General features: G+C 37.1%; 1 protein-coding gene and 1 non-coding gene across 3 annotated transcripts in view; both read right to left on the bottom strand.

The window, feature by feature from the left end:
* The window catches only part of PKIB (cAMP-dependent protein kinase inhibitor beta), a 79,295-nt gene extending 68,473 nt beyond the window's left edge, over nt 1-10,822 (bottom strand). Inside the window, exon 1 of one of the 2 annotated variants that reach the window (XM_045843484.1) lies at nt 10,370-10,822. The gene's annotated coding sequence lies outside the window, so the exon portion shown is untranslated. Of the gene's footprint in view, nt 1-10,268; nt 10,310-10,369 lie in introns of those variants that run through there. The other variant, XM_045843483.1, reaches the window with a different exon arrangement.
* LOC123822369 lies at nt 7,794-7,900 on the bottom strand. The gene has a single exon (XR_006786321.1). It is a non-coding gene; the product is annotated as a U6 spliceosomal RNA (small nuclear RNA).
* Nucleotides 10,823-20,379: the final 9,557 nt, after the last annotated feature.

Raw genomic sequence — 20,379 nt, 5'->3', positions numbered from 1 at the left:
ATCCTTGGGCAAGGTTTAAAAATAATAAAATAAATAGATTCTGCTAATGATGATTTCTTCTCTATCTGTTTTTCAAAATGTATACAACTCTTAGTCAAAGAAGAATTAACACCCACTCTTCTCAAACTATCCCAAAAAATTCAAGAGGAAGAAAGATTCCCAAGCACATTTCATGAGGCCATCTTTATCCTAATTCCAAAACCAGGTAACATCACCACAAAGAAAGATATAGGCCAATGTCCTTTTTGAACTTAGATGCAAAAATCCTCAACAGAAATATTAACAAACTGAATACAACAATACATTAAAATGATCATACATCATGATCAAATGGAATTTATTCCTAGATGCAATGTTAATACAATATGTGCAAATCAATTAACATGATACATCACATAAATAAAATAAAGTATAAAATAATATGATGACATCAATAGATGCAGAAGAAGCATTTGACAAAATCTAGCACATAATAATGACCATATATCAAAATCCCATAACTATCATCATACTTAACAGGGAAAAAACTAAAAGTGTTTTCTTTAAGATCAGGAATGAGACAGGAATGTCCACTTTCATTATTCTTATTCAACATAGTAATGGAAGTCCTAGACACAGCAATCAGACAAGGAAAAGAAATAAAAAGCATCCAAATGGGAAAGAAGAAACAAAACTGTCCTTATTTGCAGATGACATGATACTGGATATAGAAAACCCTGAAGATTACACACACACACACACACACACACACACACACACACACACAAACCCTACTAGAACTGATGAATAAATTCAGTATACTATCAGGATACTGATATAAAAAATATTCAGGAATAAGTTTCATTTTTATACACCAATAATGGACTACTAGAAAGGGAAACTAAGAAAATAATCCCATCTGTAATTGGATCGAAAAATAAAATACCTAGGAATAAATTTAACCAAGAAGGTAAAAGATCTGTATTCAAAAAATTATAAGACACAGAGGAAAGAAACTGAAGAAGATACATGGAAGCATATACTATGCTCATGGATAGGAAGAATTAACATCTTTAAAATATTCATACTACCCCCCAAAATTTCTAGATTCAACACAATTCCTAGCAAAACATCAAATGTATATTTCACAGAACTAGGACAAATAATAAAAATATTTATATGGGACCACAGCAGACCCCAAATTGCCACAACAATCTTGAAAAAGAAGAACGAAGTTGGAAGTATCATGCTACCTAATATCAAACTATGCTACAAGACCATAGTAATCAAAACAGCATGGTACTAGAAAAAACAAACATACATCAATGGGACATAATAGGGAGTACAGAAATAAACCTATGCCTATATGATAAATTAACGTATGACAAAGGAAGTTAGAACATACATTGAGGTAAAGATGGTCTATTCAATAAATTGTGTTGGGAATATTGGACAAATATATGCAAAAAAATGAAACTAGACCACCTTGTTATACCATATACAAGAATAAACTCAAAATGGATTAAAGACTTAAATGTAAGACTCAAAACTATAAAACTTCTAAAAGAAAATGTAGGCAGTAAAATCTCTGATAACTCTCTTAGCAATATTTTTTTTCTGATATATCTTCTCAGGCAAGGGAACAAATGGAAAACAATGAACAAAGGGGACTACATCAAACTAAAAAGTTTTTGCACAGCCAGGGAAGCCATCAACAAAACAAAAAGACAACCTACTAAATGAGAGAATATATTCCCCAATAATACACCTGAGGAGGGGTCAATATCCAATATTTATAAAGAACTTATACAGTCCAACACCAAAAACCAAACAAATAAACAACCCAAACTTGGCTGGGTGGCTTAGTTGGTTGGAGCATCAGTCCCATAGACCAAAAGTCTGCAGGATCAATTCTTGGTCAAGGAACATACCTAGGTTGTGGGTTCAATCCCCAGTTAGGGCATGGACAGAAGGCAACCAAGCAATGTTTCTCTCTCTCTGTCTTTCTCTGGCCCCCCTTCCTTTCTCTATGAAATTAATAAACATATCCTCAAGTGAGGGTTAAAAAAACAAAACAAAAAATACAATCTATTTAAAAAATGGTCCGAGGACCTAAATAAACTCTTCTTCAGAAAGGACATACAGATGGCCAATAGGCATAAGAAAAGAAGTTCAATATCACTAATCATCAGACAAATTCAAATTCAAATTATAATGAGATATCACCTCACACCTGTCAGAATGGCTATCACTGATAAATCAACAAACAACAAGTGTTGGTGATAATGTAGAAAAAATAACCCTTGAGCACTGTTGGTAAGAATGCACATTGGTGAGGTCTTTATGGAAAATAGTATGGAGCTTCCTCAAAAAATTAAAAATAGAACTGCTTTATGGCTCAGCAATTCCACTTGCGGGTATATCTGAAGAAACCCAAACCACTAATTTAAAAGACTATGTGGACCTCTATGTTCATTGAAGTGTTATTTATAATAACCAAGATATGAAGCAACTCAAGGGCACTTCAATAGACGAGTGGATAAAGAAGTGGAGGTACATATATACAATGGAGTATTAGCCATAAAAAAATGAAATTTTACTATTTGCAATGCTATAGATGGACCTAGAGGATATTATGCTCCATGAAATAAGTGAGCCATTGAAAGACTAGTACCATATGATTTCACTTATATATGGAGTCTACAGAAAAAAATAAATGAACAAACAAAATTGAAACAGAATCATAGATAAAGAGAACAGACAGAGAGCTGTCAGAGGGGCAGGAGTGAGACTGGGTAAAAAAGGGATTAAGAAGTACAAATTCGTAGCTACAAAATAGTCAGGGGGTATAAAGTGCAGCATAGGAAATATAGTAAGTAATGTTGTAATTACTATGTATGGTGCCAAGTGGGTACTGGAAATGCGGTGGGGAAAGTTTGTAAAGTATATGATTGTCTAACTACTATGCTGTATACCTGAAAATAATACAAAACAATATTATGTGTAAAATATAATTGAAAAATAAAATTAAAAATAAGAAAGCTGAAAGAAGAAAATGCTAGATATGGGTAGAAATTAACAAAATAGGAAATAATACAATAAATAAGACTAGCAAAAAAATGTATATAACTCTTGTGCTTATTTACATATAAACAAGTTGACAAAATACCTTTGACTCATAACGTACACCACTGATTATATGACTTCCTACACAAAATCACTCAAGGATGCAAACTGCTACAAATTTAACACTAAAGTCTTTCTCCCATTATTTAAGATTCTTTTCTATAGCTCCAATGTATGTTTCAACGCTTACCTTCTCCCACTCCCTGAAATTCTACATAACTCTATCTTTTCCTTTTCTGTATTTGTATATTTGTTTATACTGTTCTTACAATCAGGAAAGTTTTGCCCAATCATTGAAATTCCATCAGTCCCTCAAAGATCATCCCAATGACTACATCCTCTATAAAGTCTTTCTGATTAATTTCAAAGTTTACCTTTCTCTTCTTTGAAACCCCACAGCACTTTTTACTTCTTTTGTGGTACCTATTATAGTCAGCCTGGCAGAAATGTTATGTGTATTATCTGCCTTCATCTCCCCCAAACAGATGGAATCCTAAGCTTCCTGTAGAAAAAACTGGAGTCTCACTCATTCTTGTATACAGCATATCACTAACACAAGGACCTGAATCAAGGAGGGTGCTTTTATTTATTTATTGTTCTTCAGGAGGGTGCTTTTAAATAAACACTTATTTATTTGATTTTTTAACTATTCATCTCAGAGATGTATGTACTGAGTTTAAAAATTCATTGAAAACTTAAAAAAAAGACATCATTAACCATCCACAGAAATGAACCTGACAATAAATGAGCATATATGACATTAAAATGTGAAATTAAAGACTCTGTTTAGAATAATACAGGTACTTCTGTTCAATGTACTCATTTAAAGATGAAGAACCTAAATCATATTCATATTGGTGTGACTGTGTTGACAAAAAGCTGAAATCTCAAGAGGTCAGGAAACTTCTTCAGGTTCACATGACTAATTAAAGCTGAGTTGGCCTCATGACAAAGCTTTTTAATTTCTACTTTAGTTATTTGTTCCACTACTACCATTCAAATCATCTGTTGACATATTTTTTAAATGCTAGCTGCAAAAATATGTATGTAAAGAAGAAAGACTACCTTTTTTCTTTTTATTTATCTTCAAAATACTATTTAAATAGGCAGAATTCTAAAAATGCATTAGTAATGATTAAGGAGAACTATATTGAACCAAATTTATTTATACAAAGCTTATTTATTTTACAATTTAACTACAAAGAATACAGTTGAGAATCAGGACATTTAAAAAATACTGCTGTTCAGTTAAAATAAATGTCATAAGATCTACGCACTAGTCATGTTCACCTTCTTTACATGCTACAGGTTCAATCAAGGCCTGTTTATGCCTCTGTTTTGTTTTTAACCTGTTTGTCACCAATTTGGATGGTAGTAAAAATTTTGCCTGCCGAACAGCCATTTCCCCTTTGACAAGCCTTCCCTCCTATGTTCACTCTACATGATTCACTTGTTACCAAGCATGAAGCTAAAACCGAGACCTGACAAATCAGAGCTCCAGATATGCCCCTAGCCACAGCGATTAGTTCAGAATTGCTGTGTCTCAAACCCAGTCCCAGCAAGCTTACGGCATTTTCTAACCCAGCAAATGCTTAAAGAGTGGGTTCATGATGCAAGTTAGTTCACCTTAGGACTGATGCAAACCTACTTGGTAAAGATGCTTTTTTTTTTTTTAATTTAAACTTAAGAAGTTAGACCTGGAACTGGTAACAGCTATTTTATCATTAAGCACAGCCTGAGAATAAAGTCAAGTTGAAGGAGAACAGAGCCAAGAGGTAGAAGGAAATTGGGTCCTTCAAAAATAATTTGAGTTCTAGGTTAAACTATGACTAAAGTCTGGGTTACATAAATCTGATGAATTCTCCTTACGTCCTCAAGCCAATTTGATGCTGATTTTCTATGATTGGCAATTGTAACATTCTTAACTAATGCACTTGGTTATCTGAGTTTTTCAACTGCCACTAGATTTAAAGGGTCACATATAGAGAGAGGGAGAGGGAACACACATAGTAGGTCCTCATTTAATATCATTGATAGGTTCTGAGACTTTAAGCAAAACAACATATTAATGAAACAAATTTCACCATAGGCTAGTTGGTATAAGTATGAATTAAGTTCCTACAGCATCTCACCAATGGTATAAGAAAATGACATTATTCAAGGATCTGCTGTACTTCAGATGAACAAATAGCTCATAGCTTGAAAGTGAAGATGAAGAGAGATGACATGTAAAAAGAAAATAATGAATTTCAAAAAGTTGAAGTCTTTATGTCAAGGGCTTACTCCATGTGGCATTCTGAAAAAATCTCTCAGTCTCAGGAAAACCAGAACAGTTGACCATGCTCCTTGGAAGTACAAGGATTTTGCAACAATTTGCATAAAAAAGAAGATAGGGGTCATAAGGTCATGGAGGACTCCAGGCAGGTGGTAGTGAGACTGAGGTTGCTGTAGTTGTAGGGAAGAGAGTGGTAAGAGTCTAGCAAGAAGCACATAGAATTCTTAGGTTCTCCATTGGCTTGAGCTGATAGAAATAGAAAGCACTGAGACATATCTGACTCCAAGCAATAAGAGCATGGAGAATGAAAACAGAAGGTCAAGTTATTGGCCATCCCAATGAACAAGCATAGATATGAATTTCTGGATTAATGTAAAAAAAAAGAATATAGGTGCTATGCCCAGAGAGTTTCTGAATTCACAATTTTAGGAAGGAACAATTTCACAGGATAGCAAGCCCAGGGTGTGTCTCCAAAAGTGGCTTGGTAAGGAGTAAAAGAGAAGGTCACTGCGTGAGTCATGGACATAACTGAGAAGGTGTATTGGATGTAAATATGAAGTTAGCCAGACTGAGGACAGGAGAAGATGACTGCATATTAGTTGCTGGAGTGTTCAATGAAGGAGAGACTTATTCAGATGGTGAGCAGATAATAGGAATGAGCAATGGTGGAGGATAGCATAGCCAGATGGCTGAGAGAGCAGGGGTGAGTATAAGACAGTGGAGAACTAATGGTGTGGAGGTGGGATAATAGGGCATGTGACCCACCTCCCTACCCTAAGATTCCAGAACCATGATATTCAGGGGAGAGTCAAGTTTCAGGGCCAGGAAAAAAAGTGAAGGTTTAAAGGAGTTTATTGTGATTGAATAGGTGTTCCGGAGAGCACTATGGAATGATTTTGAAGAAAGAATAAAAACAAATTAGGTGAGAAAGAGACAGAACAACGCATGATAAAATTTTAAGGCAAAGAGGAAAAAAAAATAAGTAGACAAATGATAAAAACAGAAAATTAAAGCATTACAAAATTATGTTTTTAAGAGCCAACAAAATGATATGTTTCTAAATTGGTAATGTGAGAATTCAGGAAGAGCCCACAGCTGTAATGTGAAATCTGGATACTTTTTACCTGGATACTTTTTATGGCTGACATGTGAGGGACAGGTGTGTCTCAAGGCAGCTTAGGGAGGCGGTCAGAGAGGCTGCAGTTAGGCGTCACGCGTAGGCAGCCAGGCGAGGGTGTGGGTGGAAAGTCTGTGGGTCTTCCCAATGGTAGGAGCAGCTATAAGGAAGTTTGACTCTTAGGAGGTGCAGTGGGGAGGGGCACAGGATAGTATTTCAAACCAGTGGAGAAGGAATCAATTACAGAACGAAAGGATTTAAGAGAAGACTAGCCATGAAAAAATAACAATTATAAAGTTAGGCTCCCTACTAAAATAACTTTCAAAGGATAAAAATTTCAAATAAGAGAAGACATCAAAAGTACTATAAGAAGTGTAGTTGGACTTTTTTACCAGTGGGAAAGTCCTTCTTGAGAGTAACAAAATCAGAATGAGAGAAGAAATTGATAGCAGTTTTGACCCGTAAAATGAAAGTATTCTACAAAGCAATGTTCACCAAGTAGTCGATGGCAAAAAAGAAAAAAAGAAAGAAACTGATTAAAAAATTGTAACACAACAGATACACAGAGTTAATATCCTTATGAATAAAAAGCTCTTGAAGCAGACGAAAAAGGATTAAAAATAAGCAAAAAGATACAAAAAAAGGAATTCATAGAAATAAATCTAAAGTATCTATTAAACATTTTGGCCAACAAAAAATATTCAGCCTCACTAGCAATCAAAGAAATACAAATATGAACTACCATTTCTCACTAATTTCTAAATTTTTAATATTTGAAACTGTATGTTAGTAAAAAATGTTATTTAGCATAGAAATTGCTATTACATTTCTGAAAAAAATTTAGAATGTATCAAAAATCTTTTTTTAATTTTAATCATTGTTCAAGTACAGTTTTCTCCCTTTTACTCCCAATCCAGCCCACCCTCCCAACCCTCTCCACTTCCCTCCCATTACCACCCTCCCCCTAGTTTTTGTCCATGTGTCCTTTAAATTTGTTCCTGTAAACCCTCCCCATTGTCCCCTGAAATTCCCTCTTCTTTCCCCTGTGGTCACTGTCAGCCTGTCCTCTATTTCAGTGTCTTTGGTTATATTTTGCTTGTTTCTTTGTTTTGTTGTTTAGGTTCCTGTTAAAGGTGAGATCATATGGTATTTGTCTTTCACTGCCTGGCTTATTTCGCTTAGCATAATGCTTTCCAGCTCCATCCAAGCTGTTGCAAAGGGTAGGAGCTCCTTCTTTCTTTCTGCTGCATAGAATTCCATTGTGTAAATGTACCACAGTTTTTTGATCCATTCATTAAAAACATGGAACGCTTCACGAATTTGTGTGCCATCCTTGCTCAGGGGCCATGCTAATCTTCTCTGTATTGTTCCAATTTTAGTATATGTGCTGCCGAAGCGAGCACATGTATCAAAAATCCTTAAAAAGTGAATATGTTCTCACCTTGCAATTCTGTGAAAATTTATTTAAAGAAATTAACCAAATAGGTGTGTAGAGTATATAAAGATTATGAATAGAGATATCTACTATGATGTTGTATATAAAACCAAATTTGGAGAAATTGTGCATACTTACCAATAGGGATTAGTTTAAAATTTAATAGAATACTATACAGCTGTTAAAAGTATAATTATTTTCTAGGAAAAATATATTAAGATGATTCATTAAATGGAAAACAGGACATACACGTAATATGTAACTTTTTAAAAAAAATTATGTATGAGCAAAGAATGTTGTAATTAATGGTGAAAACAAATTAAGATACTTTTTTAAAAAGTTGGGGAAAATAAATATGTGTGAGTAAAAAAATTCTGCTTCATCCCATTTTTGCAGTTAAAACTGAAAGGTTTATGTTGCATTTCAAAGCATTCAAACCTAGAACCCAAAACATGGACTTACCTATGCTGGGTTTTACTTGCAGTTTAATATTGTTTGGCAAAAATCACAAACATCTCAGAAAGCTGACACAGATCTACTCTGTAATGAAAATATTCCTTTTCCCTGAAAAATTTCACCCACTGCTCCAGGAAAAAAATGGATAAAAACAGTTCCCCCTCCATGTGGTAGACTGGCCCCATCTCCACACTATCAAATCCATATGGTATAAATGAATGGAAAACCTGAAATGACCTTATTTAGACATGCACCTGGTTCAGTGGTATTGGACTTTGACCAGGTTTTAAAACTGAATTATGGTGATTATTTTACAATTTGGTAAAATTTTTAAAAAATCATTGAAAGTAGTAACTTTCTAAAAAGTTCTGATTTAAAATTTTAATTTAAAATTCACTAAAGAGGAAAGAAAATTATTTAACAAAAGTGATATTTGATACATTTTTAAATATCCTGCATAAGGTATTCCATTAGCCTTTGATATTTTGTTGAAAAAGTTCTGGTAAAGATAAAACCAAAAAGTGAATTACTAAATACTTTTTTCAAAAAAAAATTTTCCCAAAGTATACTTTGCTTCAAAACTGAATCACTTGGTCTTCCAAAACACCTATTCTGAAAATAAACTTATTAAAGATAATGTCGGTGGAGGGATATGTCCAGCAGGGGACGTACTAACAGGAAAAAAGAGGGTTTTTAAAATGCTAGTCTTAACCAACCTTAATTAAAAAGCTACCCCATTACTTCCTGTGAGCTTATGACCACCAGATCTCATTTTAATAATCTAAATTCTCAGCTTTTGAATATTAAACCCCAGACTATTTTTTTAATGTGTAGCAATGTCAATAAAGAAGTATCTGGGATTTTGAATCTACATGTATACAAAGAGAAATTCAATACTCAAAATAAATCTAATCCAATACTTTTTCAATATCCAAATCATTAATATGAATTTTAGTGTTTCCCACCACCGCCTTAGGTGAATGTTTAAGTGATCGTCAGCCTCGAATCTCCACTTTCCAGTCCCGTACAATATTCTGACTAATAACACCACCTGCAGTTTTTTGGTTTCTTTCTTAATATTGTTTTTAGTGTTTCCTGTGAGCCCCCACTCAAGCCAAGAGCTTTTCCAAAGGGACCTAGTGGAGCTGTGCTGCGCAGGATAAGCTCTGCGAGGATGGGACTTGCCGGTCCATCTCAGCATCACTCAGCAAGGACCCCAGCCTGGACAGCTGGTAACGAAGGTTCATCTCCCGCACATCCCCCCCTCCCACACTCAGAAGGCACTGTCAGGAGCTCCCCAGGGGGTTGCAGCAGCCGCACTGGTCAGGACTCTCGCCCTCCACCCTCCAAGCCCGGAGACCACGTAACGTTCGGATGTCTCCCTGGCGATAGCCGGGGTCCTAGGCTCCGGTAAAATCCAATAGCTGCCAGGGATCGTGGGGATCACCCGGTCTAATTATCCCCATATTTTATGCCAAAAACAAAAATGGTACTGGTGAGGTGAGGTGACCTGGATAAAGCCACTCAGCTCGACGCTGGCAGAGCCGGTGAGAACTTAGGTCCTGCTGACCCGGTGGTCGGGAGGGCTGCCTGGGAACGCGCAACCCAAGCAAAACGACGTGGCACTGCCTGCGTGAGTGGTGAAGGGCTCTGCAACTTATGACAGGTCACCAATATCCACCTTCTGGTCGGAGTGAGCAAAAAGCAGGTGGCCAGACCTCCCCAGTTACGTCCGTTGACCAGAGCCACCCAGTTCATTTTAAAAGTATCCTAGTTTGCATGTGAATAATGCGATCACTCTAGTGAAGGGGGGCATCCGCTTCGAAAAGCTCCCCCCAACCCCTTGCCGACTGGGCGTAATATGGGGAAGTTGCACGTACCACATATTCGCTGGTTCAGTCTCCCCCGACTGTCCAAGTCCCTTCCGTCCATTCTCACACGGTCAACACCCACTCCCGCCGCCCCTCCACCAGGTACGTACCAGCCGCGCGCAGAGCTTCCCGCCGTGCCTGGGCCAGGTGTCCTCCTGCGCTGGGGCTCGCCCAGCTTCTCTGTGGCCGGGAGCTGGGACGCGGGCTCTAGCTCGCTGCCGCCTCTACAGTCCAGAGGGATGCGGCGGAGTCTGAACTGTAGGGCTGAGGTGCAGCCAAGCGGTGGCTGCGACTCCGAGGGCGGAGGAAGCAGCCGCTGGGACCCGCCCCCGAGCTCCTAGAGCGCGGTGTCCGGCTCCTGGTGCAGCCCGGGTCTCCGTGGAGCTCTCTCGGCAAGTGCCACGGTAGCTCTTACACGTTGGCGTGCGCGTTAACAGCCAATTGATCATCCTTGCTCATCCCTGTGTGACGGTTCAGCTTCTGTCAAGAATTTGCTTGATGTGAATACGGGAACTTCGCTTCTCTCCCTGTTCCCGAACTGCAACTTCTCCTGCTGACTTATGTGTGTGCTCACCCCGCGCTTTTGTGCTCCAAGAGTCATAAGGTTGCACTTTGATCTAGCTGTTTGGAGAAGGTAGGAATTACATAGTTTTCTTATCTGTACCCGGAATCTGGGTTTTCCCGTTTATTAACAGATTGGGAATCAACGTGCAATGCTGGCAACTTTTAGGCAAAGCAAAGCGGAAAACAATGTTAGGTACTCACAAGAAAAATGAGGTTCTTATCACTAAGGTTTCATTGTGTCCTTTAAGCCCCATATTAAATGGGTGAGATACTAATGCAAAATTTAAGGTGCTCTTTGCTTCCTGAAAAGATGGTTTGTCTTCACTGAATTCCTGAGATCTCTGGTTTCCTGAAAGTCATTATTAGTGTTCAAAGTCTTCTAAACAACCTACGCTCACTGACGCTGTGTTCTGGCTTCCTATTCAATGTCTAGATACCTGCAACTTCGCTACTACTTCCAAATTCTTTTTTAGGCAATGGCTATGTGAGAGGTAAAAATATAATTAAGTAAATATTTTGTATAAAAATATAATTAAGTAAATATTTTGTATAAAATACTATTTCAGTATAAAATACTGAGTGCTACAATCAGGTTCTTTAACTTATGCAATATCCCCATGCTCACAATGTAGTAATAATTATCTCTATTTTCACAGAATAAATTGAGGCCTATCAGGGTTATGTAACCTGAATAAGGTTGAACTACCTAGAAAGATGCCAAATCAGTTTTTTGACTTAAGTCTTTCTGACTTTAAGGTTGATTGACATTTTTTAACTTACACCGTGTTGATAAAGCTTGTCATTTTTCTTAATTCTGGCCAGTGCATTTTATTTTCTAAAAACAGTTGTGTGGTCATAGAGATACTAATTAAAGAAATTGAGAGTTATTTGGATTTTTAGTGTGACTTGAAAACTTCTTGGGTATTATTCCTAAGGCATATTATTATTTTATTACATAATAATATATAATATTACCTAAGGCCAATTATTCTAAGGTCTATGTATTTTAGAGAGCCTACAGAAGAGAGTAATGCCAAAATGTTTGGATATATGATTATGCTACCATGACTGGATTTTTATGATTCTGCCACTGTGTTTTTACGCTCCCAAAATTTGTTTCATAAAACCTATATTTTGGGGTAAATTTGATAAAATCATTAGCCCTCAGTAATAATGTTTTTAAGTTACATGTTTGAAATCTTCAGAACAATTTGAATGCATTCTCCATGAAGGCTTTACATTCAGGACCCAGAGTAGTACCTGTACAGCTAGGGGCTTAATAAGAAATTTTGTAAATGAACAGCTATAAGCTCATTTCCTTCAATTAAGACAAAATAACAACTTAAAACAGTATTTATATAATGCTTTTGTTTATTCATAGAAGATTGAAGGGTTTTTTTAGATTTTATTTATTTAGAGAAGGAGAAGGGAGGGAGAAAGAGAAGAGGAGAAACATTGATGTGAGAGAGAAACACTGATTTCATACCACCCAGACGAGAGACTAGAGCCTCCCTGCCCCACCTCACTGAACCCACAGCCCAGGCATGTGCCTCCACTGGGAATCAAACTGGCAACCTGACCCTTCAATTTCCTGGAGGGAAATTGCAACGGAGCCACATCAGTCAGGGTGGATTGAAGATTTTTGATTGTCTCTCATTTCTACTAAGCAAGTAAGGGATATGATGCAATCATGTAAACAACCTAAAGGTTCTCAGCAGCTGGTGTTGGGAATTCTAAAGAGAACCTGAACATAAGTCCCAAGAACTACTTCTGAGTCCATTGCTGGTAGCAGTAATTCCATACAATCGTGTGAATTTGTGTAAAATATATGACTCTAAGTGCAGAATGTTCAACTAATCCAACTTCGGGGTTTTGTCAAGTGGTCTGATAGAAATGCAAAGAGAAAGCTTGGCTGCTGTTTTTAAGAGAATGGTTGAAGGACAGGTGATGAAGTTAAGATTACCTAGGAAAATAGTGAAGACAAAAGGGAAGAGAAAAGGAAATTAAAGAACTACAAATCTCGATCATATGAGAAAGAGAGAAAAATGAGAATTGTAATTAAGATGGAATAGTTATCTTCAAGTTTTAGTAGGAGCATGATGGCATGGTTTATGGAAGAACTGGGTGGGTGGGGCTGCCTAACATAAAGTGAAGATCAAGAAATTGGACACTAAGGCAATGAAAAGGCTATTCACACAGACATTGGAGTCACTAACAGTGAGGCCATGAGATAGAGGAAGATACCAAAGACATCCATGAATGTGGTAGAATGATCTGGAACTGAATGGATAGCTGTGTAGAGTTGAGGCAGAAGGTACATGTCCATGGAGCTGAGCCTAAATGGATCAAGGGCGTGTATATAAGACGTGGTACACAGTTCAGAGGCAATACCGGAGATCTACAAGATTACAGACTCCCACAGTCCTACAGTGAGATAATAAGCATTCTACACTGAGGAGACCCACTATTCCCAGGAGAAAGCTGATTTTCACCTAATGCGAGAAGCAGAGTATTAGTGGATTGTAAAGGTGGGATATTTCAAGTATTCTTGAAGGTCATAGTGGATACATTTTGGGGGCAAGTAACCTCATGGGTGTGCAACCTGTGGGGTAGCACAAGGCACTACTTTTAAGAACACCCCATACTTGGCTTAATACACTGCTGCCCCTGCCTTGAAATTTCAATAATTTTCAACAAGTGATGCCACATTTTCAGTATGCATTTGGCCCCACAAATTTTACATGGCCAGTTCTGTTTGGAGGATGTGGAGAAATGGAAGCTTGGTTAAAGCAAAAGCAGTACGCATCCACTGGGGATTAAAGTATGGGAAAGAGTAACTGCAAGAGATTCTATTTTGAGGTGAAACCAAGAATGATGGGAGAAGGTGTTTGGCTGCAAGGTTTCAAATGACATCACCTTTGCTCTCTTTAGGGCCAGGTTAGTTGAGACCTGGGCAAGAAAGGCAGGTGACAGTCACTATCAACCTACTCCACGTCTCTGTATGCCGGTATATTAGTTTTCCTAGTGTTGCCATAACAAATGACCCCGAACTTGGTGACTTGGACCAGTAGAATTTTATTTTCTCATGGTTCTAAAAACCAGAAATTCAAAATCAAAGTGTTGGCCAGGCCTCTGAGGGCTCTATGGGAGAATCCTATTTTGCCTGTTTAGCATTTGGTGCCTCTAGGTAATCATTGGTGCTCCCTGGCTTATAGTTGCATAACTCCAGTCTCCACTTTCACCTTCACATATGCTCTGTGTTTCTGCTCTACTGTCTGTATTCTTCTCTTCTCATAAGGACACTTACTGGATTTAAGGTCCACCCAATTAACTCAGTATGATCTCATCTAGAGCTCCTGATCTCAATTCCATCTTCAAGGGCACTTTTTCCAAATAAAGTCACATTCACAGGTACCAAAGTTAGGATGTGATTAGGTCTTTTTGGAGACCAGCATTCAGTCTACTACAGTGAGGTCAGTTGAGGCCACAGGAATAATCAGACTGCTTAATATTAGACACTGATAGTTTTTCAAGTTTATTTGGCAAACCAAGATATCTATAATAAATATGAAACTTCTTGATGTTTCTAGAGCTTTCGAACCATGAAGTTTCAACCTGAATTCAGAAGATTAAAGGTGCCTAGAGAAACTTTAACATCCCTAGGAATGGCTATCTGTCCTCGGGGACAAAAGATCCTGGGGACAGGAGTCACATATCTGAGACAGTGTCAAGGCTGGTTGCAGAGAACTGAGGAAAGGTTATCTTCTCCTCTTCAGCCTCCCTCTATTCTAGAGGGCATACGTGGTGCCCTGGCACTGAAGGAGAGTCTACAGGACGACCACATTTCATCTCTCCCTAAAACATGAGATTTAGATGGACTGGAGGAGTGACCTTGTGAATCTGTGGTGGAGGCTGAGCTAGCTTCCCAGCCTATGCTTAGAGACGTGAGAAAGAAATGTTGGAACTGATTCTAACTATGCTATCCCTATTCTTCCCCTCCAGCAAATACATACTCTGAGAAACAGATCAGCAGGTGCCAGAGTCAAATGAACTCTTTAAAAATCCTTACACTCTTTGGTCTAATCCTCTTCTGTTCACAGTAGAATAGGCGCCATAAATTCCATCACAGTTTCCAGCCAGTATTTTCTGGGTGATGTCAGTAAGAGGATCCTCACTGTGGCAATGAGGCGGCGGCATAAGTGGGCTGAGGTTTCTAGACGTTGAAGGAGTGTTTATACATTTGAGAGGCTTTAAAGGAAGTTGCTCTGAGACCAAGCTTGGTGATAAAGTAGCCTATGGAAAAGGGAGTTGGAGCTTGAGCTACATGCTGGTGATCCTGCTCCTGTTGTGTGGCAGAAATGATGTCACAGACCCACACCCACAGAGGGAGAGGCTGGGCAATGAAATGGCTGGAGCGTGACTGGCTTTCATAAAATCAGAGGCTGTGGAGTGGGAGGCAGAAGAAAGGGGAAGTGACTGCTTTCTTAGTATTTAAAGTAGACATTCCTTAACAAAGTATTCCAAATTATCACTGTATTCATGTTTCTCCTGCTCCTGGTCAATAGGGTGTCATTTTGCAGAGTAGCAGGGTACATAAAAAGAACACTGAAAACAGGAAATATTGGGCTTTAATCCCAAGTGGCAATACCACTAATGGTGAATAAACTCAGTGGTTAGTTTTCTCTGAAAGAGAAGTATGACTAAAGGATCATCCTACTCTAAAATTCTATTAAACTCTAAATTGGTTTTTTTATTCACTGCAAACTCCTCAACCCAACATTTAGAATGCTTTACCCACCCATCCCCATCTCACTTCAATTTGAGTCATTTCCCAGCACAAACCTTGTTTTCCACATAAGCTAATCAACCTGCCACCCTATGTGACTTCCTTCTTCCAACATTCATTGCTGTTGCAGAGGATAGGCTTATTTTTACTGCCTCCCACTCTTAAGCTATGCCACTTATTTTCTTCAAATTTCTGTTCACAAATAACCTATTTATGGAAGTCTATTGATGAATTTTCCCCATCTCTGATCAACTCATTCAAACATATGTCAAAATGCTAGCCAAATTTTATAGCCTTGTTTCGTGTGTTTGGGGAGCACAGCAATTTTAAATTAAAAGAAAGACATTATTCTCAAGTTTTTGGCATGTCCTTTAAGACCTTTTCATGTGTTTTAAGTCTCCTAATTATACTCTAAGTTTCTTAGCACAAAGTTCTTACATTCCATGAACAGTATCTTGTAACTCCTTCCAGTAAATGAGACAAGTCTGAATGTTTTAAAGCCAATAAAAAAATTTACTGACCACCTAGCCAGCCACTCATTGGTAGACCATCAACAAAGTGCTTGGTCAAGAATAGGCATTTAATAAATGTTTTTGCATAAATATATAAGTAAATTAATCTATATCTTTCTACTCAACTATAATTACATTAAGTACACATTAAAAACATCAGCCATTTTCCCTCTTCTGTTCAATATGATCATTTTAACACCTGACAAAAACATCAAAAGAAACTAAAGAAATCTAAAATTTAAATATGTCTTTGTGATTTATCAGTATGCGGTAATGTATTGCCCAAGTAAGCTTTATCTTTAAAAACATAGATAAGAAACAGTTTAAAACATTTCAATATATTTGTAGGAATTATTTCTGTGTACAGACTTATAAAATGAGAGATGAGACTTTAAAGATTAGATGACCATCATAGTTAAAAATTTAACTCATACCTGGTTGGTGTAGCTCAGTGGACTAAGCGCAGGCTGTGAACCAAAGCATCGTAGGTTCGATTCCCAGTCAGGGCACATGCCTAGGTTGCAGGCCACAGCCTCCAGCAACCGCACATTCATGTTTCTCTCTCTCTCTCTTTCTCCCTCATTTCCCTCTCTAAAAATAAATAAATAAAATCTTTTTAAAAATTAACTTATAACTTCTAACACAGGGGATCTTGGTGTCTAGAATTTGCTCTTATTGTATTAGAAAATACACATTTTTATCAGATCTCCAGCAACTTTTTCATGACATTATACTTTGCATGGTATATATTATTTATTATGTTGCTGCATTACTCAGAACTGTAGATAATATAATGAATGCTAAGTTGTCTTATAAAATGAGTTGAGTTTTTTTCAATTTGGGGCAAACTCTAATTTAACATAACTCAAACGTCACTGTTAGAACTTAGGGTGGATGGAGTTTTCTAAAAAGGGAAGCTTCTAAGGTATTCCTGGGGCATTGGCTTCTTAAAAAATTTCTAGGGAGCTGAAAATTTAAATTTAATGCCAATTGGAACACTTTTTAAAAAAAATTTTCTTATACTGCATAGGGGTTAGAAAAGCTATAAAAATTAACATTGACCCATAAATCTCAGGGAAATAACAAAAAAAAATCCTTAAATCAAAGTATCCTAACAGTTGAAATATAATCTTTAGCATTTACATTTCTCTGGATTAGGTGATTCTCTTTATTAGTGGCAGCCCCAGACAAATTTTTAAAGTAAAGCCTCTCTGCATCCTTTTGCCTTCTCCTTCCCAACAATCTGAGGTTCTGCTGTGAGCTGTGAGGACATATATAAACATGCTGACACTCTTAGTAGCTTCTGGAGTGACACTCTTTGGGGTCAGTAGTGAGAAGTGGAGTGGAGTAATAAACATGGCAGATGAGAACTTTATGGAGATAATGTCTGAGAACAAATCATTTCCAGAGGTGACAATTTAAGCACCACTTTCATATCTAAGAGAGGACATCTTTCTTTGCAAATCAGACCTTACCATTATAAATTAATTCACATGTTTAAGACAAACCTTTATTGATAAAGTAAGGAAGGGAGAGATTTGGAAAGAAGGGAGAGGGAGTAACTGCAGATTCAGTAGACAAGGCCCGTGCTTTCCTGATTGATTCCAAACTCTACAGTGAAGTTTCCTTTTCTTAAGTGAAAAAGGAGGACTTGGAAACAGTATTCTATTTTTCCAATACTTTAAAAAAATTACTGTACTTTGTCCTATGTACAAACTATGTCTTTTACTCTCTGTTAAGATTTTCTCTTTACCAGTGACTTAAGTAATTTTATTGTGTTCCTTTGGGTAGTTTTCTTTGTATTTCATGCACATGAGGGCCACTGCACTTCTTGAGTTGGAAACATTTCAGTCATTTCTTCAAATAATTTTCTGCCTATCCCCCTGCCTTGAGGATTTCAGTGAACACATATGCTTAAGAACCTTAGAGGTCCCATGGATTACTGGTTCTTTGTTTATTTGTTTTTGGCCTTTTTTCCTCTGTGTTTTATTTTGAATAATTCTATTGCTATGTTGTCAAACTCACTGGTTTTACTTTGTAAGTGTTTAATCTACTGTTAATTCTATACAGGGTCTGTTTCATCTCAGATACCATATTTTTCATCTCTAGAAGTTGATCTGGGTCTTTTATATATCTTTCATGTCTCTACTTAATGTGTTCAACCTTTCCTCTAGTTTTGTGAGCATATGGGATATAGCTACCATAGTTTTTATAACGTCATCACCTACTAATTTGATTGCCTGAGTCAATTTTGAATTGTTTCTATTGGTTGCTTTTTCTTTACACTATAGGTCATATTTCCCTCTTCTTTATATGCCTTATAATTTTTGATTGGGTGCCAGACATTATGATTTTGCCTTGTTGGGTGGGTAATGGGTATGTTTGTGCTCATATGAGTATTCTTGAACTTTGTTCTTAGTCATAGTTAAGTTACTTGGAAAGAGTATATCCTTTTGAGGCTTTCCATTTTGTTTTATGAGGTAGGTTTAGAGAGAAGTTATTGGTCTAGGGCTTATTTTACTCCACTCTTGGCTAATAACTTTGTGACTACTCTATCTAATGTATACTTACTTATGCCTAAAAGCCCATGTACAGGAACATGAACAACTCTCAGCTCTGTGTGAGCTTTGGTGATCAGCTTTTGTGTGGTTCTTATTTCCTTACATCAATAAACTGATCTGCACCCAACTGAAGACCTGAGGGGATCCTCTGGAGAATACTGGAGCTTTGTGAAGTTCTTTCCACACAGGCACTCTGCCGGCAACTGTTAGGTGTTCTGTCTCCCCAGATAACCGGTTTTGTCTCTTCAGTTCAGAGACTTGACCAGACAAAGTTCAGAGACTTAGCCTGGGTTCCCCTGCCCTGCACTGTTATTGGAAACTCTCTTCAGACACTGAGCTGAGATAATCATAGTGCTTCCTTTATCTGTTTCCCCTTTCCCAAGGATCGCTAGCCTCTGCTGCTTGATGTGCAATATCTGGAAAATGTTGTTCCATGTATTTAGTCTGCTCCTACAGTTGTTTCAGGTAGGTGGGTAAATCTGGTCCCTATTACCCCAAATTGACTAGAAGCAGAAGTCCATTTAGTGGTTTGTTTTTGCTTTTTAGTTTTTGTTTTGTTTCATTTTTATATAATCCTTTTCCACAAACCACTTAGTAATAGTTCACTGCACACAATGCACTTTTTATAAAGTCCATATATTTTGTATTAAATGAAGTAAATCTTAAAGAATAAGAGGAAATTCTGTTTGCTTACAGTTTTCTCAGAGGAAAATGTACCTAGAGAACTTAGTGGGGGACACATTTCTGAGATAACCAGTTCTATTTTCAGCTCTGATCCTGACAACTTGTGTTGCCTTAACTTTTTATGCCTGTTTTCATATAAAATAACAATGGATGTTGACATTCTTCTCTAAAATTAAAAAGGTTTCTTTAAATTAGATTCAGACAAATCTTAACTAGGATTAAATTGAAATTACTGCTTTTGAAGCACTTTGATAATTGTGAACATTATCTATGTATAAATTATTCAGTATCTAAAGGGATCTATTACCAAGTCATGCTCTGGAAATCATTTGATAATACCATTAATGCCAACACTAGGGCTACATATCAAAAATGGGGACAAATAAAAATTATTTCTCAGTTTAATGGTGATAATCTCATCTTTTATATTAACTGAATGACAATGAACAAATCTCACCTTTTTCCCAAAAAACATTTCTATGATAGTTATATATAAACAGCTTATGCAAATTTCTGTTGTGTTTGAAAACAAAAAGTATATAAACTTGCTGCATCCAACTCTTTTCCCACCCTGTTTTCCAGTTCACATCAAGGCATCTGTGGCATCCAAACTGAAGAATTAAATAGCACAGACACATGGAATAATTCTGTCTTTAACTAAAAACCCAAGTGGATAGATCTGTAGACATGGCTGGCTTGATGTGTTGAAGATTTAGTTTCATTCCAGTAAAACAAGTCCTTCTCAGTATGGGGACAACTTATGTCTTAAAATATTAGCTTCGTACCACACACCATTACCATCAATACCTTTAGTCTATGAATGTTGCTGAGAGAAAGTGACTCCTGTTTTATATTACCTCCTGTTGCATTTATAGGGAAGTAATTTGCAATGAAAAATTACAGAATTCATTATGTATCCTCATTATGTAACTGATACCCTGCCAACTTCAAAAAAATTTATTATTACAAAAGATCACTATATAAAATAAGACTGTTAAACTATATTTGTAAAA

The sequence above is a fragment of the Phyllostomus hastatus genome, unplaced genomic scaffold (assembly GCF_019186645.2).
Source record: "Phyllostomus hastatus isolate PE091 unplaced genomic scaffold, TTU_PhHast_1.1 phas_contig_40, whole genome shotgun sequence".
NCBI classification, from domain to species: domain Eukaryota; kingdom Metazoa; phylum Chordata; class Mammalia; order Chiroptera; family Phyllostomidae; genus Phyllostomus; species Phyllostomus hastatus.
Note: the sequence above shows the minus strand (reverse complement) of the source record. Positions and strands in the feature narration are given on the sequence as shown.